Below are 10807 nucleotides of genomic sequence, written 5' to 3'. Positions count from 1 at the left end.
TCCTCGGGTACGAATTCAGAGATATCGGGTTGAATTTTCTATTATTCAAAGGTCGTGATTACCGTGTGTATTCGTGTGGTTAAGATCCTCGGTTAGGAATTCAGAGATCTCGGGTTAAATTTTCAACCTCTTCAAATAGATTTTATTTAATGCATTTGAGTTATTTTACCACAACCGTTGATCAGAATATAAACTTCTTAGGAATTGCTTTAGCTGTGTTTAGTGTCCAGTTTAAAAAAAAAACAGGAGCTTTGTTCTTTTCAATTTCCATCTCATCCAACACATTGGTGATGTCATAATCCCACTTGTTCCGGGCAGCTTGGACATTTGTATAGTATTCACATAAAATTAAAATAAATTTGTAAACGATACCCGTTATAATAAGTACACAATGAAGAAAATTTAATGACAAAATATTTATTTCTTTCGATGATGTATGCCGGTTTTCGGCCTCTTCGTGTGATAAATCGTGTAGTAAAAAATCATCAATAGGTGTCCACATATTTTTTTTCACCCATTTTTAAGATACTTTTACAATTTACTCTCTTTGTGATGGAACATTAAAAATATTACCCTGTTTTAAGACAGGAGATGGAAAATTTAGGGTTGGTACATAATAGTTTATAAAAAAGCTATTGTTACCTGTTGTATCTACTTCCCATGTTCGTTCATTTAACTATATCTATGTACATCTTCAGCTATAGCTCGAGCTATAGTATGTACATACAGATACTCAATACTATTTTATTTATTACAGCTAATACATATAGAAAATCACTTTCATTTTTATAACGAGTATAAAGGACAAAGACTAGAACAAATATAATGTGTATGAACCAAAAGACAATCAATGTACTAACATCACCCACAAAATATTAGAAATAGAATAACCAACAAGTTGTAAAAAAATTTAGCATGGAAAAGAAAATCATTGAAATTTCTAGCTCACGGACTTAAGACCCCGTAGTAAGAGTTACAAGTTGGTTTGAAAGGGAGATATGTAAATACGAATGTTAGAGGGAGCGCGCTGATATTAAAAATAAAGCGACTGCTGTGAAAATATTTAATAAACACGACTCGTTTTAAATAGAGCGAAAATCTTTCGATAAATGCTTTAGTTAAATTTAAAGATGCACTGTGAATGTTTTCATGCCTATACAATATTAAATAACACAACAAAACGTGTTTCAAATAATTTTCGAAGCCTACTTTGCGATAATTTTATCCTTGTAATTGTATACAATTAACTTTTTACATAACTAATGTATGGATATTATCTTTAAAAATAACTTTTGGAACTTGAAAACTTAAATATTAAAGAGTTAACGAGGAAATTGTTATAAATTGGTAGAAATTGGGTATGCGGGAGCTTAAAGACAAAATTTTCAATTACAAATCTGTTTTACCAAAAGAAGTACGGATTACGAAATGTATCTATCTATGTGCATACATAGAGTAGTCGTTACTAATAAACGTCATTTCAATTTTACTCAACTAATGAACATCCATTTTCCCTACGTAAACGTCTGATAAACAACTACTACGTTTATCAGGCGTTTAAAATTTAAAACACGTTTATTAGTAAGTCTGTAGCGGGCGAGCTTTGTTTTAATTTTGATTTTGAAATTTGCCTCTGGCCTTTAAAACAGGAGGAAGTTTACCATAAATGAGATTTCGAGAAACCACCCCCGCCCCGTTTAAAACCTTTGTAAGTAGAATTTTGATACTTCTTTATGAAATATGCGGCAATTAACGTTCACGCTTCAGCTAGTACAAAACATATAATAAATTGCAGTCGCGCATTTTCTGATTTTTGTATTTGCCCTGAACAAAAAGTTTTATATGGAACAGCGCGAAACACATTTTAAAATTATAATTTCGGTGGTGTCTCTTTATAACTCCGATTTAATGACCCTTAGAATTGGGATTTGCTTTGATTTTCAAAATTGGAATTGGTTGTGGGAAAGATTCGGACAAGCGATAAAGTAGGCACCAAAAGTATTTTATTATTTAATAACGTTATATTTTAAATGTCTATTTCTTTTGTTCAAATTTCATTAACGGTGTTCATTTGAAATAAAAAGTACGCAGCGTCTCTAAAATTGACAATGATTGTTTTTGAAAGGCAATGATCCTGAGGCAAATATTTTTTCTTCTTAATTCTCTCAGCATTACAAATCCTACTATTATAATATCCCGTGAGTTTTCACTAGTCTGCGTTAGAATTCAATTCCAGAAACTTTCTAATTTCACTAAGTTCAGATATATTCAAACTCTCCAAGAGAAAAAAAGATGTGCGCTTGAATATGGCTATTTCTATGCTACGGGCGCAACGTGGCTGGAGTGCAAAGTTGACAATCGTTCTAAAAACATTAATCTTGGGTCGATGGTTCTGGCGCTATTCTGGCGCCCGGGAGTTCGTTGCCTTTCACTTCTTCCCATTGTTGATTAATTGACAATAACTACCTCATTACTCATTCCAAGAGCCCGCTTAATATCAAATAAAATAAACTATAATATTAAGTTTCAGTAAAAAATGAAAGGACCAGATTGTTATATGCATCGCACTTGTATATTAAATAATAAATCAACTAAACATTTATTTATTTACAGTACAAGTACCTGCACGGAAAAAACTTACTGATGTGAAATATTGTTTTTTGTGTTCTTGGCCATCATTTAAAATTATGGAGCAATGAAAGGTGAATTTAAATATTAATTTTATTTAAATAGGAAAATTTCAAAATTATAATGAAAATTGGAAAACTGAGTTCAGGCTTAGAAGAGATGAGATGTTGAATGGAGGCAATTTTAGAAGGCTTGATAGAAGAGAGGATATTTATTTAGAGAGGGACCATAAAAAATATGTGATCTAAAGTTCCCACTTCCAGAACACAGAATGTACAATCTGGGGAGTCAAGGACGTGAATTTTAAAAAGGTTGGAAGGAACAGAACAATGTCCGATTATCATTCGATAAGTGAAAAAAATTATTTTGTGGAAAAATTGGGGAATTTTTGAAACCACGGTTTTGATGACAATACCCTGCTCAAACATTGCGGGATCTATCTTTGAAGATAAAAAAATGTCAGAAAGGGGAATGTGGTTTATGAGGGTAACAACAGGGTAGGACGGTCCTTGTTTTGCCTTGGCATCCGCAATATCATTACCCATGATACCAACATGTCCAGGAATCCAAATTAGAATTACAGTTTGTCCAGAGCTTTGAATGGAGGCTATCATCACTCGAATAAGGCGTACACAGTGATCATCAAGATGAAAAAGAGGACTGGATTTAAGTTTTTGGAGGGAACTGAGAGAGTCATAGAGAACGAGGGAATGTTCAAAATTATATTTGATTATATTTTTATTTTATTTAAAAGATTCTTTTTTTTTATTTAAAAGATTATATTTGAGAGATTCTATTATTGCAATGCACTCGGCTGAAAATATGGAAAATTGATTTGAAATTGAATGAAATATTCTGTCATTAGAATTATTGTGGTAAACGTCAATACCTATACCACAGTTAGGAGAATCGGGAGATTGGATCCATCAGCAAATAAAAGAGAAGAGTTGGCCATTTAGATGAAATAATGTCATCGAGCATATTATTGACAGTACGGGCCGGGAGATTGGAATGACTTTTAAGGATACCGATCCCTTCTAAAATTGTTGAGGATAGGGTGACGTGACTATATTTTAATTTGCACAAGGGAAGTAGATCATTTTGGATGCTTTGAAGCTATGAGATGGCAGGAAAAGGTTTAGTTGAAGCTCTGATTATAGATGAATGGGTTGAGTCAATGAACAACGAGACTCTGAGGATAACCTGATGACATTTAGAATTTAAATATTCAAGAACAAATTTGTCTGCAAATAGTTGACTCCTTAAATAAAGAGGAGGATCGGAACATTCTACTTGAAGGGAAATGATGGGTGACGATTGCTTCACCCTAGTTATTATTCGCCAAGATTTAGATTGAGTTTTGTCTAATTTATCAAGTACATTTTTTTTAGCAAAAAAATCATAAATCTAAGATTCGACATAATTTCTTTTGACACAAAGTTTTCGTTTATTAAGGTAACCGTTAATCAAAATTTATCTTAAGTATCCTTGCACAACATACTTGGTTTGCGTACAAGTAAAGGTCGCCTAATTTTTTTTTAACTTTGATATAATCATATATATCGAATCCACCTGATACTTCGAGGGAAGGGAATCAGCTGCATAATTTCAATAAATGATTAAGTTACTTGGAGTAAATCTACATGTGATAAAGCCGTTCTGATTGGGTACAATTATATTATTGATTTTTTTTATAATGAAATAACCGTAGTAATCATCATGAAGGAAAATGTACTAAAATTATCTCTAAATGTGCCAAATTTATAGAACCTAAAAATATGGGATGAACGATCAAATCCAAGTGACCGCATTAAGCAAAATAGCTTTTTTTCACTGATCTGGAAAACACCCAGATGACAAATACTTGTATCATTATTACAAATAACGGGTAATTCAAACTGTGAACACGGGTTTTTAAATTCTTTGAAAGAAAATCATCCAGTACAGCAGATTTCTTAGTATCTTATGTTTTTATACCATTTCATATTGTATCTATTTAAAAAAAACAATGGATTAAGTTGAGTGATTCTTCAAGTAATAGTTATATCGTTAGGGATCTCATCAGGAATATCAACAACGTGAACACTTTTGAATGAAACTGCAAAAGGATTGACCATGCTTTCGTTATTGTCCGCACATTAAAAAAAAATAGATGCATAATGTTTGGTAAGCCACAATCATTCTTTCGCTGATCATTAGAAAAAATCCACAATCTTTTTACATTATGATTAATACATTTTGAAATTAATACATGATGAACCTCCTTTTCCATCTAACATTATAACAGTTTATAGATAATTCTTTGCACTAAAAATTGAAAAGACATTAACGTTTTTGGATTGCTTATATATCCCGTGCATTTGTTTTTTACTGTAAACTAATTATTATGAAAACCATATGGGGTAAAGAAATGCTTTTAAATTAATTAATACGTTTCTCTAGAAGTGTTTAATGAAGAGTAAAAATTTAATTGATTAGTTATGTTATTTCACCCTTTAAAATGGCCAATCTTTTAAGATTATTGTTCCCGTGAAAGATAAAGTGAACACATATGTGTAAACAAAGTGAAGATATGGGGCCCCTCCAATTCGAGAGTCGCGAATACATGTGTTTTTTTTTGGATTACGATGTCTGGGATGTTTTCGCTAGTGGCGTTGGTGCATTATACGCTGTTGTGTATTTGTGTGTGGCCAGGAGTGATTTGATAAACACACGAAGAGAAAAAAATCTTATTGACCAGTGCCTACTTTTATGGGAAAGGTGGAAAATGGGATTTCACCGACATTTATTGCAGCAATTTAGTGATTGACCACTTCGCTTGCATTAAATAAAGGTTTCTTATGAAATAATATTGTTTTTCCGATACGCCTGAAAACATAGGATTAAGTCTAATAATTTTCTTTTCTATGCTGGATATTTCTCAATTTTAATGGGCCAGTCAAACAATAATCTCTTTAGCTCAATCTTTCATAATAATAGGTTATGATTTTTTCAATCCTTTTTTGGTTTTTAATACAAAGTATTGCGACATTTGCTTTGTTATAAATTGTAAAATAAATATCTGCAACATTAAAATGTCAGATATTTTCTTACATGTGCGTCATCGATGCGAGCATTTCCTGGAAACACGGGAACTATAATACAATGCCTACAGCGTGTGGTTTCGGCGGATAGGTCAATTAGGTACTAGGCAGTGATAACACTGATTTCTGCAGCGTGAAGTTACGTCGGGTATCAATAATAATTATTGCTCTTACGACAACTGTTAATTTTAATAAAGGTTCTACCGACACAATCAAGCTCATGAGACTTATGCCGGATATTACCATCAACTTAAGTGTTAATTATGTATGTTCTTAAGTTACTTAAGCTATGAGCGCCTTTTAAGATTACATGTAAAATACATTTTGCAACCAACTTTAAGTATACAAGTCATGTACATTACCCCGTTGGAGTAGGCAGATAGGCTACCGCACCCACACTGCACTTTCTGACTCACCTACTTCGCATTCACCGCGTACCCACAACGTGCATCATCCTCGATGTTTTGTTTTGCTTTCTTTTTAGACCATTTTGAAAAGGAACTCATTCCCACTCTCATCAGAAGTAATTCTATGGATTTAGAACATTTCTGGTATTTATTTATGTGTTCCTATTGGATTTCTTTAGTTCGCAAATGGTTCATGAAATATTCATCGTGGACATAAAACGGCAGAGTGTTCTCAAAATTTCGAAATTTAGTTATACCTGTCATAACACTACGCCCCTGAATTGATTGGTGCATATAGTTATTAAAACGGACTAAAGCTCCATGATTTTTACATCTGAGAAGAAGGTTTTTCTTTTAAACTAACTATTTCCTCTTTAAACCGATTTTTTTTTCATAAAGTGACTTTTCCATTGTTGTACTTAAATGACAATTGAATACAACAATGTAATAGTGATTTTTTTTTTCCGTAGAGCACTAATTTTCAGAGACAATTTTTTTCCCAATACCGTCCTTTCCATTTTCTCCTTTTTGAAATCTCAAAATAACTACAACTTGTCTCTCTTAGATACATTTTTGCCCTTGTTTATAGACTTGTGCTACAAATAATAGGTATCAAGAAGAAATAAATAACATCACTATGGTAAGATGCAAGCGAAGAGATTGAAGATAGAATTGAACGTCTTTGGTCTTCCAGAAACTAGAACTTTGTTTTGTTCTTGGGTCAGTAGACAGAACCATTGGAATAGTTGAAAAATTATTTATTTATTTATTACACGCCCTAGTGGGCTTTTATTTAAAAAAATTACAAGCTATTTACATCGAAGTAAACACTTAGAAATTAATACAATTAAGAAAAATGTAAAGATAATGACAAAAAGCTTGCAAAAAAAAACACAGAGAAAATACATATGAACAATGAAAAACACAACAGAATGACAAAAAAGTAAAGGTACTTAAAATCCTCACGCATATAATTGAATTTAAAAGATTCAACAAAACAAAATAGTAGAAAAAATAAGAAAGTTTTATCTCCTTCTGGATAATTTAGAAATTTAAATTTACAGAACCTTGCAAGTATAACAACTATTATGGAAAAGAATATGATTGTGTTTAAATTGCAAACACCTCTTCTTTTTTTTCACATACCTCAGGCTACCTGGCTAAGAGTTTTATGACAACGTGCTGTGTGTTGGACCACTGAGTTACAAGTCGCAGAGCTAACTGATAGTCAGCACTTATTTCAAGAATGTGAAGATGAGTTTTAAAACTTTTTTCTGCAATTTTTTGTGTTTTTTGTTGTTTTATAATGTACCTATTTTCTGGTTTTAAGAACCTTGTTTTTTCTGTTATTTAATAAATAAAATGTATAAAAAAATTCGCAGTTTATCTTTACATGCAATTAAAGCATTTTTCGAGAGATTTTTGCTCCATTTCAAACGAGTAATGTTTTATCAAATATTTTCACCATTATCTATTATATTATCGTTATTTAATAATAGCGCGCTCTCTCTAACATTCGTTTTAACATGTCTCCCTTTCAAACTTTAATACGGGGCTTTAAGCTATTCAAAAACGAAAGTTATCAAATTTTAAATAAATAACGTAAGAACGATAGCCCCAAGGTGAACTTCAGTTTACAAATTCAGAAAAAAATGTCAAAAAGCTAACCGAACGATTTCATGCAGAAGTAACTTTAACTTTAACGAAAATATCTTTATTAGAATGATTTAGACAGAAACTTTAAATGGAATGCACAATAGGACAAAAATAACTCTTACAAATATACTATGCCCTATGCCAATCTCATTTACAATACGATATCATTGAATGAGGACGTGCATTTACCTTGCAACCAGCTATCGTAGCACAGAAGGCAATTATGAAAAACAAATCTTAAGAACGTCTAGAAGATATATTTGTAATGTCCTCAACTTTATTACTTTGAACTAATTTGAAACAAAAGAGATTTTAATTAACGGGTTTAAAAATAAGTAAAATTTTAATCATATTAACCATATAAACCACACCAACCCACAACTAAAATTACATTTTCATAAAGAAATTTCCATTATTTATTCATCTTGTTATGTTACACTGCGAATGTTGGTCCAGGGCATACTGAGAGTATCTTCCACTCTTGAACGTGTATATATTATTTTAATATTCATTTAAAATAATATTCATTTAAAACATATTATTTTAAATGAATAAATTGTGAAATAAAAAATATAATCGAGAAAATTTACTTGCGCATGTCGAGATTTGAACCCGCGACCGTCGACTTGCAAGTCAAGAGCCTTACGCCTCGACCACGGAGTCCGTCAATGGATAATTGAGACAGGAAAAAGAAACATTTAATCCATGCTAAAAACAAACAAAGATAAATTCCCTTCCTTTCTGTTCACCATCTACTTCACACTTTATAACATTTACACATTTATTTAATATTATGTTTAATTATTTTTATCTTCTTTATGTACATGTACATGTACACTTTATCACATGTAGGATAACGAAAGATTTTTTAAATATTTATGTTGAGGGATCAGTAGGATTTATAGGCCCTGTTAGAAGTTCTACCGAGCCGAACCCTCTGATATGAAAATATCTGGAGTCGGTGAATTATTTTCCCATTTGATCTCTTGTGAGTTGACGTGTTGTTCTTGTATTGTTTTGTATTTAATTTGCTTATATAAATGTACTTGCATAATGTTAATTGACTAGTTGATCATTTGTGGAAAAGTGTGTGGAAGGGTTTAGTTTTTCCTCTACGGAAGATTTAACCCGAACATAAAGTCGGAAATATATATTAATTAATAATATATAATATAATATTTGTCACAACTCTAACATTGACATTTTTTCGGATTCACTGCCCAAATTCAAACGTGGCATCTTGTCAATAATTTAAACTGTTCAATGCGCAATACGTCACACACACGTCTATATACTAAACTCGTCACCTGGTAATTAAGGAATAAATATACCACTTAGCAGACATTACAAGGGAACATATCATAGGTACCCAACACGAAGTATCTTATTCCTGTATATTGTTTCATATCTGTAAATCATGTATGGTTTGTTTCTATAATATAAAATAAAATGAATGAAATGTGATATTTTTCATAATATATCGAATAAGTGCTCGCAACATTCCTCCATACTTTATTTGCAAGGAACACAAATGCCTACATACATATGTTTTTTTAACTATTCTCAGAAAACGTTAAATATTTTTAGTTTTATTTGCAATTGCAGCATTTATCTATCAACGGATCCTATTAAAATTGCAGGGTTGTGTCTCCTTTTTACGAATTTTTGTAAGTAATGTAATTATTTAAATGCATTTTTGATTAATTCACCAGAAATTGACCATATTTTTGGTTTTATTTGCAATTGTAGCATACATCCATCGATGGATAATAACTAGCAAAATATTAAAAATCGAGAATTTTTCGTAAGTAAATGCAATAAAACATTGAAGATTAAAAAAAACGCACTGTGCCTAGAATTGCTTAAATTATGAATTGAATAAACAGCCAACAGCAAGAATGATTAAAGGCTGATCGTGAGGACAACCACTGATGGAGTCATGGAAATACACAGAAGTAAGCACGGTAATGCTATATGCAAGAGGTTGCAACCGAACCAGTTTAAAATTTTGTTGCTGACATTGGCCCGACCAAAAGAGGATGGATGAAACCGTATTTACGCCGGATGATTAAACATATTCTCCGTAATGCAAATAGTGACCTCAAATAAGACTTATAATGGATCGTTGGAAGCTGGGAGCTGAACGAAATAAGAAGAAGCAATAAGAATACTTAATAAAATTATGTCATTCATTCTTGAAGGTTGTTGTATAATAGTTTGCTTTACAGAAGCGGTATTATAGTCAAAAAGTATTAATTATCATCATTAAGTAATCGATGTATTTTCTGTATATATTGTTTTATTTAGATTGGGAGAAATATAATCAGTACAGGGTGATACATATAGTTCTTGGTACCGCTCTGAAAAGTGACCACCATTCTAAATCTAAAAAAGTCAGTACCGCGTTATGAAATCATTTGAAAATTACTTCTGGTGTCATTCGACATTATGCGGTTATTTCAAAGATCTATAGGTCACGATAGAAATTATATAAAGAAATATTTTTGCGGAGTGTGAGTAAGCATGAGACTGAATTACTAGCTTTTACGCGCGGCTTCGCTAGCGTAGAAATTACCATACAAAGAATTTTCTCATGGGAATGAATTGTTTTTCCTGGATGAAAGGTAGTCTTTGTCACTTCCCAGTCCTCCAACTATCCCTTTGCAAAAATATCACATCGAGACATGAAAGAAGGACAAACATCACACTTTCGCGTTTAAAATACAGGGTGCGGCGCGGGAACTTCCTTATTTCTAATAAATATTAAAAAAAAAAAATTATTTTACCTCTATGTAAAGGCAAAAGAATAAAAATGATATATCCAATCGTTTTTGTTTTGTGATTTTTTTAAAATAAGGAACATCCCGTGCCGCATCCTGTATTTCTTGGGATTATTCGATTGACTTTATTGAATTATTGGTGGGTTGATGTCTTTTTAAATTAGATTAGTTATGTTTTCACAAAATACAATAATTTTATACGAGTATGATAAACTTTTATTTTTTTTTAATCCAATTAGTTTTATTTTCGTAA

This window comes from Hesperophylax consimilis, chromosome 23, assembly GCF_061612785.1.
Source record: "Hesperophylax consimilis isolate HC1 chromosome 23, BYU_Hcon_1.0, whole genome shotgun sequence".
NCBI classification, from domain to species: Eukaryota; Metazoa; Arthropoda; class Insecta; order Trichoptera; family Limnephilidae; genus Hesperophylax; species Hesperophylax consimilis.
The sequence above is the reverse complement of the archived record's forward strand: the minus strand, read 5'-3'. Positions refer to the sequence as shown.